The sequence below is a fragment of the Fundulus heteroclitus genome, chromosome 3 (assembly GCF_011125445.2).
Source record: "Fundulus heteroclitus isolate FHET01 chromosome 3, MU-UCD_Fhet_4.1, whole genome shotgun sequence".
NCBI lineage: Eukaryota > Metazoa > Chordata > Actinopteri > Cyprinodontiformes > Fundulidae > Fundulus > Fundulus heteroclitus.
This window is the reverse complement of record NC_046363.1, coordinates 18,525,617-18,537,589: the sequence shown is the minus strand read 5'-3', so window position 1 is coordinate 18,537,589 and position 11,973 is coordinate 18,525,617. Positions and strand designations below refer to the sequence as shown.

The 11,973-nt window shown below is 42.7% G+C and overlaps 1 protein-coding gene across 1 annotated transcript in view; it reads left to right on the top strand.

Annotated features, from left to right (window-relative positions):
* The first annotated feature begins 9,489 nt into the window (after positions 1–9,489).
* The window catches only part of LOC105919216 (HIVEP zinc finger 3), a 63,008-nt gene continuing 60,524 nt past the window's right edge, over positions 9,490–11,973 (top strand). Inside the window, exon 1 of the mRNA XM_012854488.3 lies at positions 9,490–9,817. The gene's annotated coding sequence lies outside the window, so the exon portion shown is untranslated. The remainder of the gene's footprint in view (positions 9,818–11,973) is intronic.

The window sequence follows — 11,973 nt, the reverse complement described above, 5'->3', positions numbered from 1 at the left end:
TTTATTTACAGAGCCCTTTACAACACCCGAGCTGACAAAAGTGCTGTACATAAAATCAACATTATAGGAACAGAATTAAAAAAGCACATATAAACAAAGTACCAAATATGACGCAATGTTACTGAATGTTAAAACCCAGTCTGAATAGGTTGCCTGGCCTTAAAAACGCCAAAGTCAGTAGAGGTAGGAATGTCAGGAGGCCATTTGTTCCAGAGCTTGGGCCGAGCTCTAGGGACTTCTACAAAGAGCTAGTTTATTTGATGGCAGCTCGGTGGACTGCATTTTATCTAGGGGTATCGGTGGAAACGGGGGTGAACAGATGAACGGCACACTTTTTAGACTAGAAGCATTTTAAAACTATGCATTATGCACCACTTCACTACCTTGGCTCCACCTTTCACATAGGATCCTAATGCAACATTGAGGTTTGTGGTTGTAGCACTTCAAGAGGTATGAACACTTGTGCGAGGCATTGCTACAAAATCGCAACCCGGCAGTGAATTATTCTGCTGGTCAAATCTTTCTCTGAGTGAATGCCTCAGTGCAGGAAGTGAGGCTGCACTACCTTTTCTGTAAGTCGCCTCATAGATTCACTGAGGACCGGGTCATCCAAAGATTGGCCCCGAGCCGCGATCTGGCCCACCAGCACAAGTGTTGGATGCAGATAGAGACTTTACTTTTAATAAGGGTAAAATTATTATAGAATATGCACGTTTGAATATTCAACACAAAGTAGTTTTTCTTTTAATGAATAACATTTAATTTCATAATAACACCACATCTAGTTAATGACTCGCTCAAATGCAGACTTTGGTGCATCACAATCTGCTTTTAATTCATTTATCATATTTGGCTAAATACAGCAAGCTTTTTCAAATAAAGATTGACCCAAATCCTGCTACTATTGCTGAAAATAGACCCCAGAATTTGTTTATTTATTTTTTATCAAGCTCAAAAGAACGAGCAAACTGGATGGCCATCTTTTGATAACACAAATGATTTACACATCTTCAGAAAATATGACTAAATTGCGACCTTGGAGCTACCCAAATCTTTTTGTGGTGTTCATAATGATAGAAAATAAATTTGATTTTTTTTTTAAACCTGTTGATACTTTCATTTTGAAAATTTAGGGTCAGCATTGCAAATGTTTGATCAGTGTGTTTGTTTAATGGGCTGTTAATGAAAAAGACCAAAGCAAAAAACGTTCAACAGAGCAGACGTGTGTGAAAATGCCAGGTGGGACAACTGTGGTTAAATCTTCATGTGCGACTAGACTGATTTTTATTTTTTTTTATTTTAGAAAAACAAAGAGGATTTCAGATTCACAAGCAAGACTGTTTCTTTAACATAATCGAGAATGTATTATTTGGTGCAAAACATTTCCCATACTTCTAACTGCACACGTTTTTTCACTCACAAGGAAACTTTTTTGTGCACTCTTGCACAAAGTGCGTATCTCCTCTTCTTAGGACAAAAGATCAAATCTGATTTTAGTTGCAACCAAGCTGTGACACAACAGATAAAAATCAGGATTTTAACCGGTACGCTCAAGTGAGGCGTGGAGGATGCACATCCACAGTAGGAGGCATGATTGAGAGTCAGGAGCAGCCAAAACCAACACGTTCTGTCTGCCAGCCAAGCAAGAAGGAATTACCTAGAGACTGTAAGCTGCAGCACCCGAAGCTCTGTGAGGACGGGTCACTCACATCTACGCCGTTATTGGACTCAGGCACTTTAAATCATTTGTATTTACACTGCAAAAACGGATCTAAAAATAAGTAAAATCTTCTTAAATTTAGTGTATTTGTCCTTGATTTGAGCCATTAAATAAGATTATTTGCCAATGGAATGAGTATTTTGACCCCTAAAATAAGATAATTAGACATCCTGCACTTGAAATAAGATGATGGAGATGAGTTGTTCCTATTTTAAGTGCAAAAATCTTATTCCATTGGCAAAACATCTTATTTACCTGCTCAAATCAAGGACAAATACGCTCATTTTAAGAACATTTTACTTATTTCAAGTTCCGTTTTTGCAGTGTAGTCCAACCTCATCTGGGTGAGATAAATCAGAGAAATCTGAATTAAACCCAGTTATCTATTTGTGGTGTGGAATTAATGTTAAAACTGCTGTTAATAAAACAGAAATCTGTGTATGAATCTAAAGTCTTAAAATGACCTCAGCGCTCACCGTGATTGTCCTCTGAAGCAGAGCATGTGAACCGCCTGCAAGCCTGGTCCTCCTAAGTCACATGTTTGTCCAAACTTTCCATCACATAGGTCAAAATTTTCCAGTCAAAAGTACTTGAGGGCCAAAACGTATAAATAAGAAAAGTTCTATCTATCTATCTATCTATCTATCTATCTATCTATCTATCTATCTATCTATCTAGATTTTTTTTTACCTGCTCCACAAGACATGAATATGCAATATTTTAAGAAAGACCCCTGACTGTTATAAATGTTATAAAATTAAGATGTTCACAATGTAAAATCAAGGTAAATAAACTTTTTAAAACAAGCTTTGTAGCGACGTCTGAAGATGGCCTGGTGTTCTCATCAATATATCCAAATCGCTGTATTTCTGTACACAGAAAGCGTCTTTCTTTTTGATACAGCAGTGATTAAGGATCCAACACATGAAAAAGCAGCATGCTCGTTTGGGTTGACAAGAAAATCAGATTAAAGGGTTAAAAGCAATATGACTTTAGGCAGAAATGCAGATTTTCTAGTTCCTTTTATTTTCTGTTGGAATCTAAACTACTTCCCGTGTTTTAGGAGACAACAGCACGTTTTTCTATGTCCACTCTACATACAGTATGTGAGTACTTTGGACGGCTCCCTTTTTCAGTGGCTCGCCACAGAAAAGCATTACAACCTGCACATAGACTTGCCAGAGGTCTTACCCTGGAGGCCCTTTCTGATGCAACCGGGATTCAAACCCGGGTTCCTGGTTTCAAAGAGGCGGATTTAGCCCCCCCACAGCAGCACAGAAGGACTGAGATTTATGAGTTTAAGTCTGCCAAACACCTTGAGAAAGAAAACTGAAATTAGCCCAAATTGGAATTGGCAATGCACAGATCAGAGAAAACCTGAATTTGTTGTCAAGACTCAAGAGTTTTTATTGTCAGTACATAACCATGGTGACATTTTGGTGAGAATTTGCATGTAACGCACAATCAGTCCATGAAAGCCTGATCGACGCCCAGATTGAGTTTGCTGTGACTGAAAACGTGTCGCCTCCGTTCATTCTTTCTTTTTCTTTTCTTATATATGCTGTCCATCCCAGTTGTAGTCTTAAAAATAGTTTAAAGTTTTCATGTGAAGAATTTCTCCTTCATCCTGTTTCATCTTCTTAAAGAACGTAGAAATCTACTTTGGCGTTTTATTAAGATTCTCCCGCCCGTTGCCTCAGGTCAGCTGACCAGCTGCTCCTGGAGATACCGAGGTCCGAACTTAAGCTCAGAGGAGACAATGCTTTCAATGTCGCCGCTCCTAAGTTATGGAACGATTTGCCATTGCATATTAGCCCTTTGGCTTTTAACACAAGTTGAGACTTTAGCTCTTATTCCATTTCATGTTTCTGTTGAAATCTTTTGTTCTTTCCATTTTGAACGCTGATTGATTATTGTCTGTACAGCACTTTGTCACAGCTGCTGTTTTTTTAAAGTGCTTTATAAATAAACTAGTAGTAGTAGTATTAACATAGAAACATAGAACTGCCCTACTTAATTAATATAAATATACATTATGAGACAGAAAACATAAAAAAACTCCACAAACTATACATGCTTATGTCACAATACTAACCTGAAGCTGAAACATGTCACCCTGCATGTAAATGTCCTTTTTAGACAGCATGTTGATACGTGACCTCACTTTTTACACCAGACACATGCTAGAAGGCGCTTGCTGGCCTTGTGCAGCCACCATCTGCCCTCCTAGGCATCTGTAGCAAACTAGCTGCTGTCGAGGTTTTATGCAACTCCTCAGAGCAGACATGAAGCTTTTTTTTTTTTTATCTTTGCTGACTTTATTATAATCGTAGTTTTTTTTGTTTGCTTCTAGTTAGGGATTTCCAGACGTATCAGACTGAAACTGAAGAACTCTGTGGCTGAACTCCACTCCTATCAGTCCCATCTGAAATGTAGCCGCCCGTCAACACAGCCAGCAGCATCTGAGAGCAAATTAGCCGAGCGTCATAAATCCCTCTTTTATGTCTCCCTGTTTTCTTCTGGCACACGAATGCAAACTAAAACTGTTTTTCTCCCAGGATAGATTTAGGGTGCTTTCCGTCTTCGGCCATAGGCTCCAGTGTCATAAATCCCACCTTCATTTCCTCTGCTCTCCTCGAATGCAATTTGTTGCTGTAATAAGCAATCGGAGGCTGTAATGTGCCGATTATGGGCCACTTAGTGCGACTGTGCAGCCGCGCTTGGTTAGGGATCCGGGGATTTTTAATTGCAGATTGACTAAGACAATTGTTATTACTTTGGCAGTGTTTGGCCTGACCTTTATCCCCGCTTTCATTTTCTCACATTAACTGGGAAGTGTCGGTGTTATCTGCATGTTGCATTTGTCAAGAATACCCCACCTCCAGCAGCAGCAGCACAGTAAAACGGATAGATTATTTTAATATCTTTGTTTCTGGCTTTGTGCCACAAGGAGTGAGCTGAACTGCTGTTGTGACGCCGCTTCAGGTACACGCTGTCCTGGGAATGGAGCCTGCGTCCCCCGACCACCTTCTCGGCCGCAGTGGCTTGAGATGCCTGCCTTGAGGTGTAATTAGGTTTTAAGAGTTGAATCCAGGCCCCATTAAATTATATTCTGCATGCAGGGGAGTTAATTGGGTTTGGGCCCTGCTGGCACATTGCATGTGCACTGGAAACATTTACCCAACATTAAGCCCCAATTAGGCTTTTCATGATGGGAAACTTGTTGCCGGATGATGGGATGTAGAGATGCTGATGGTCGACGGACCGACGGTGCCATTTATCAGGAGCCGTTGTAACGCGGCAGCAGGCTCGCTTGCAGTATACACAGTAAACGTATGCATGAAACTTTGCAAAAGTGTTCACACCCCTGGAACTTTTCCACACTGCAACCACAGCATTTTTGCGAGAAACGATGATTGCAGATTAATTGTCATTCAGATTTTGGGTTGTCTCACTGGAGGGTGAACGTCCTCGCCAGTCTGGTCTGTTGCAGCATTTAGCAGGACTGCCCTGCGCTCAGCTTTATCCATCTTCCAGTCAACTCTGACCCGCTGAGGAAAACCACCATCCCTCCACAGCCGTGTTTGACATGTGGGACAGTGTGTAGGGTTAGATTTCCTTCCCTACTGATTTCCTCTGGGAAATCAGTAGGGAAGGAAATGGGGCTCTATCTGACCAGAGCCCCATCTTCCACACGTTTGCTCCCTTGTTGATTGTCCCACCTGAGCTGTGGATCTCTGCAGCTCCTCCAGAGTTACCATGGGCCTTCTGGCTGTTTCTCTGAATAAATCTCTCCCTCTCCAGGCAGGCAGTTTAGGGGAACCGCCATCTCCTGGTACCCCTCCAGCTGTGCTGTAGTCTTTTCATTTTCAGTGTGGGAGCCCTGAAAAGCTTGGGATTTTGTTTTATAACCTAACCCTGGTTTAAACTTCTCCGCACCTTCTCCCTGACCTGAATGCGCTGTTTGCTGTCTGACGTTCTTTCACAGAACTCTGAGGCCTTCAAAGAACAGCCGGATTTGCACTGAGTTTAACACACGGGACGGGACTCTAGTTCAATAATTAAGTGGCTTATGAAGTCAGCGGGTTGTGCTGGATTTTATTACGGTGCATCAGAGTACAGAGGGCTGCATACATATTCTGCCTTCTTTACAGTCACGTACCATTTTTGGGATGCTTTTGCAAATCTCAGCAATTTTATAATCAGCTGAAAAACTTGTTCCTTTTACAGTCCTCCAGCTTGTTGTGCAGAGTAGTCTCTCTGTCTGAGTGTGAAAGTTTAATTTGTGTGTATGTGTGTGTGAATGTGTGTGTGTGTGTGTGTGTGTGTTAGCGGAGCGCTGCAGTGCGCATGCTCCCGCTCAGCTCAGCTCAGCGCAGCAGCTAATGCAGTTATATAACAGTTAGCGCAGCCGGCGTCTGCTGTGAGCCAAATGCCAGGCCAGCCTGGTTACATAAGCCTGTCAGAGTCATATTGTAGCGGCGCAGAGCGCTCACACCACAGCCTGGCTCTGCGCTCCTTGTCAGCGTCTCCTCCTCTGTCTCTCGCCGTTCCTCCTGCTGTATTTCTTTGCTCCTCTGTCCTCTCCTCTTTTTTTTCCACCCCCCCTCCCTCCCTCCCTCTCCTCCTTTCCTCTCCTCTCCTTCCTCTTCCTCTCTGCCGCTGCGGCGCCGCTCTCTGCACTGAGAACAAAAGAGTTAAAGAGTGCTGGATGCAGATGCAGAGACAGTTCGGAAAAATACGAGGCACAAAAGTTCCACCGAGGGCAAAAAAAAGAAAACATCCCCATGCGTGCAAGTTCACCTGCGTCAGGTTTTCATCTGACACACACGTCACGATGGATCTGGAAGTTATTACCCATCTCACATGAGGTGTGTGTGTCGGCTCTCGTCACAACCTGCCCTCTGATGCCTGCTGGGCCTTAAGCGCCCATTTGATCCGCTCCACAACGATGCGTGCACCAGTCAGGGCTGCATCTGTCGGTGACCTTTACCACACCTGACCCTCAGCGCTCCTCTCCTCGTCCCTCGGGTGTTAGAGGACCAAAGGAACGGGTCAGGATGAGAGGAGAGAGATGTGTGGAGAATCATTCCTTGTATCTATTTTTAGTGTCACACCTGACCCAACGCTGCTCGGATATGTTTATAAAGGGTGGGGTTGGGAATAAAAGGCCAGCTATTGAGGGCAAAAATTAACAAAACCATAAATAAATGAATGAAATACTCTCTCACTGTTGTTGGTTTCATACCTACATTTCACCCCTTGCTATTTTCAGTTCAAACCCATAATTATATATTAACCTTGTAAAGTATTTTAATGAGTTGTGGAGAAAAAAACTATGAAATCTTGTGCATAATATACTTCTTGCATTTAATCATCGTAACACTTTAGGGTTGCTAACACAAAATTGCCTTAAATTTTGGCTTTGACCCCCATTTGAGCCAGTTGACTTTTATAAAACATAAGAGATTATTACCCCTAATCAGAGGTGGGTAGTAACCAGTCACATTTACTCTGTTACCTTTACTTGAGGTACAAAATTTACTTTTAGGAGTAGTTTTACTGCACTGTACTTTTCACTTTTACTCGAGTCGTATTATTACTCAAGTATCACTACTCTTACTTCAGTAAACTTTCTGGCTGCTCTACCTACTGTGAGTAACTTAGTGAATAAAGAACAGACTTATTTTAACCAAAAATGCATCAGAGAGACAAAAACCTCGACTTTATTAAAGTGATAGTTCTTATTTCTAGACAAGCTTTGTGATTTCAATGTTATTTTCTAATTGCTGAGCTCATTGAACTATTTGGAGGTCAAATGAACTTAAAGTAAACAGTAGATGTTGTCACTAGAAGTACTTTGCGTTGTTCTAACATACTGCATATCCATTAACTGCAGTAAATGCTGCTTTCAAGTTCAATGTTGAAAAAAATTGTTTTGAAAAGTTTTTCTTTTGTCTTAGTGTCTTTAGTGGATCTTTTGTCTTTAAAATACCAGAATGTGCACACAACCTTATATTTCCATTTGTCTGATTACATAATTTATAAATATTAAATCATCAGCTGTTATGATTAGTTACTCAGTACTTGAGTAGCCTTTCTTACTCTTACTTGAGTAATCTCTTGGCTGAAAACTTTTTACTTTTACTTGAGTAAAAATATATTGAAGTAGTGCTACTCTTACTTGAGTACCATTTTTGGCTACTCCACCCACCTCTGCCCCTAATCAAACCGAAACCAATCTAATAGGCCTTCTGTTAGTAGACATTATAATTTCTTGGATTCACGTCCAGAAATGTCCTTACAGTAAACTATGAGCAAAGAACAGAAAATTATTTTAATTTGTCTGTTTTTAGTGCAGGAACTAAACGCTGTGCTGTAGACAGCTCCATTTCCTAAAATGAATATACATCTAAATAAATATACATAGCTTTTTATTTTAGGAATAAAATAAAAATATATGTAGGAAATTGGTATTGCTAATAATAAAAATGTATTTTAAAAAAATCTACAATTTACTGTAAGGTATAAGATCCCAGGAGGTTATTTACAGTTATCTTAATCAAAGGCTCATAATGTGTCCCTGGTCCACATCGCCTGTTCTGGTCTGTACCTGCATCCTCTGTTCTCCTGCTCATCCATGGGAGCAGCTGAGCTTCGTCCTTGGCTTCAGCAGATATGTTGAGTATGATGGTGCATGTTCAAAGGTATCCACAGTCTGTGGGGTCCTCAGGTGGTCCGGGAGAGCATTCTACAGCCTGGGAGCAGCTGAGCAGAAAGCCCCATCTCCCATTGTACGGAGCTTTGTCCTTGGATTCAGCAGATGTGTTGAGTATGAGGGTGATGTGGTGACGTTTGCGCACCCTCATCAGGATCCAAGCAGCGCTGTTTTGTATGTACTGCAGCTTCTGAAGGCTTTTCTCAGGGATCCCGATGTGGAGCGCATTGCAGCCTCAAAGGTCAGATGAGAGTCCATTTTAACACCCAGGTTAGTGGCAGATGTTGAGAGTTTGTCCAGAGAAGGTGATGCTGAGTGCCGACTCAGATGGCTTCAGTCTTGGAGCTGTTTAGCTGAAGGAAGCTTTGATTCATCCACGCCTTTACCTCCTCCAGCCAGGTGGTCATAGTTGTTGATGATGGTCGGGCAGCAGAGGGCGTTGGGTTTGTCCTGAGGTAGAGCTGAGGACATGATGGCGTGCAGAGGAAGTCAGCAGCAAGCATTACAATCACAGTTGAATGCCTGTAGCCATTTTCCTCCCCTTTTGGAGCAACGTCATCTGTATCAGGTCAGGACTCTTCTCTCTGTGACACTCCAACCAACAGGCTGCAAATATTATTGGTGACCTAAGAGTGTGCTTAGGATGGGATACAGCAACATCAACAAAAACTGTGATGTTAATATTGTGGCAATGATGCTATATTTAACATATATTGTGCTATTCTATAAATAATATGCTTGAGAGGTCCAGCAGAATTGATCTCGAGCATTTTCTGTCTCCCCTGGTGTTTCGGCTCTAAGTTCTTGTTCATAAACAAAGCGTCTGTGAGCTGAAAAAAATAATAATAATAAAATAAAACGCTCTAAAACAACAGGAACGGGTGCGTGTCAGCCTCCTGGAACCCCTGACCCCGCAGCTCTGAGCCACTTCGCCCCGCTAATTAGAAATAGTCTCAACCAGGAAGTGCTGCCGCCAGCCAATGGCCGTCGCCGCCAGCTCATGGGTTATTCACGAGCCGCGCCGGCCCACTGGTGGAGGCTGACAGGAGGGCGGCGCACCGCGGGAGCTGCCGTGCGGGGTGGTGCGGGGAGTGCGGAGCGTGTGGTGCGTAGGGCGAGATGTTGTTTTGTTGTGGCGATCAGCTGAACGTGGCATCGCCGTCCGGTCTGACACAGCAGCAGCAGCAGGAGGAGGAGGTGGAGGAGAAGGAGGAAGAGGAGGAGGAGGAGGGACCCCGCACCCCAACACCAGCGCGACTCTGCGTCCACAGCAGCGCCACACGGCCGCCGCGTCCGGCGCATCTCAACCCAGGAAATGCGGACTTCTGGCCCTTTCGCTTCGGGATAGATGGCTGCAGCGCGCACACCGTAGCGAGCTGGTAAATATTAACCTAAATGTTTCTGTGCGGGAATCGGTTTCGGTTGTATGGCGGTGGCTGAGAGAGAGAGAGAGAGGGGTGAGAAGTTGAGAGCAGATCCCACCCATGACTTTCTCTGCCTGGTTGTGCGTTAAAGTTAAGTTGCCTGGACCGATCAAAGCTGCTTGTTGTGTTGATTGTTCATTAAATATATGCTGCACGTAGACGAGCTCAGCAGGCAGGCAGGCAGGCAGGTCAGCTGGATGCCCGGGCTCCGACCCGCTCCAGCAGCATACTGGGGTGGCGGCTGCTGGACATGCAGCTGGCGGCACAACATGCCTCATCACCAAGCCTTCACTCGCCCCCTCTTTGGTCTCCACAAGAAAGCGGCTGATGAGATATGTGCTCTATATAGAAGAAGATCCAGATGGTCCAGCCCGTGTGGTCGTTCAAAGCAGGCTGCACCTCCACTTTGTGGATTTGTAGAGGATGACATCATGCTTCACTCAGTTGGTCTGCCCTCCTGGTGTAGATGCGCTAAGTTAAGCCCTTGTTTTGGTTTCTCTTAGGGCTTTCCACGCAGAAGAGGGAGGGGGGGGGAGGGGGTGGGGGGGTGGAAAGACCTTGTTACTTTTGTCCGACTTGTTGAGCATGCAAACGAACCTCTAGCGAACCTCTAGATTTTTGCATAAATGTACCCTATGTGAACAGATTTGCAAACACGTTTCGAAAATAGCACGCAAGCTGCAACACATTAGTTTATGGGTCAAACTGCACGAACTGAGTTTGCAGGCGCATCTGCATGACTTAAGAATATCATGTAAACGCTCCTTTACTTTTTAGTAAACCAGTTCAAAAAGTTAAACTGATTCATTATTAAGTTATATTTTTTAAGCTCTTATTATTTATGTTGATGATGAAGGCTTAGAGCTAGTGAAAACCCAGAAATAGTGTAGGTGATATATCACACTCAACTAATAAAGATAATAAACATTTTAAATGCAGAAATGTCAGCTTACTGAGTATGTGTATAAATGCATGTATATATATATATATATATATATATATATATATATATATATATATATATATATATATATATATATATATATATATATATATATATATATGGCTGGGGTTCCTTTTGCATTGATTACTGTCTGACAGCATTGTTGGGTCTGGTGTCTCTCATTGTCCTCATGATGATGCTCCGAAGGTTATCTGAGGGGTTTAGGTCAAGAGAGTAGGTCATGACTGTCGAGACTTCATACCTAAAGCAACGGCGGTTTCTTACTCAAGACTTGAAACCTCTTATATGAAATGTGGAATTTACTTTCATCTGAAAACAGGAGTTTGGACCACTGAGAAACAGCTCAATCTTGTTTCCCCTTGGCCCAGGTGAGACTCTTCTGACATTTTCCCTGGTTCAGCAGTGGCTTACCACAGGGAATGCAGCTGTAGCCCCGGGGTGATGGCTCTTGACTCTTCACTCCAGCCACAGTCCAAGCCTGGTGCACTCACCCAACCGCTTGAACATGTTTTGCTTCACAACCTCTCTAAGGCTGTGGCCACGAGTGTTACCTGTGCACCTTTTTCACCTGCACTTGTTCTTGCACTCAACTTTCCAGTGATGTACTTTCAACATCCAGCCTCTTTAGCAGCGACTCTTTGTGACTTTTCCTACTTGTGGACGGAGCAGTTTACTGTGTGCTGGAAAGCTTTTAAGACCACACTCTTTCCCATGTTTGTGTAAGCCACAGCATCACAATAGGGTAACAATTATACTATAAAAATCCCGTTTTAGAGCTGATGCAATATTTAAAGTTTCTGAGAAAATACATTTGGGGTTTTCATTTGCAGTAAGCCATAATTGTTTGAAATAATAGAAAAAAAAATCTCCCTTTGTGCAATATAATTGTATTGAAGTATACGAGTTTCACCTTTTCGAATTGAATGACTGACACAAACCCTTTGATGATGTTCCACCGTTCCCAGCGTTAACTTTATTATATTACGGTGACAAATCCAGGAGTCCCCAGGGATTTCCCCACTGTAAACTGAGCGTTTTTTGTTAATTTATTTTAGATGCTTTTTTACACACCAGTTGTAGTGATGTCGAAGATTGTATATAATAGGGAGGGTTGTCAAAATAATCCATGCATCAATGGTTGAGAGCA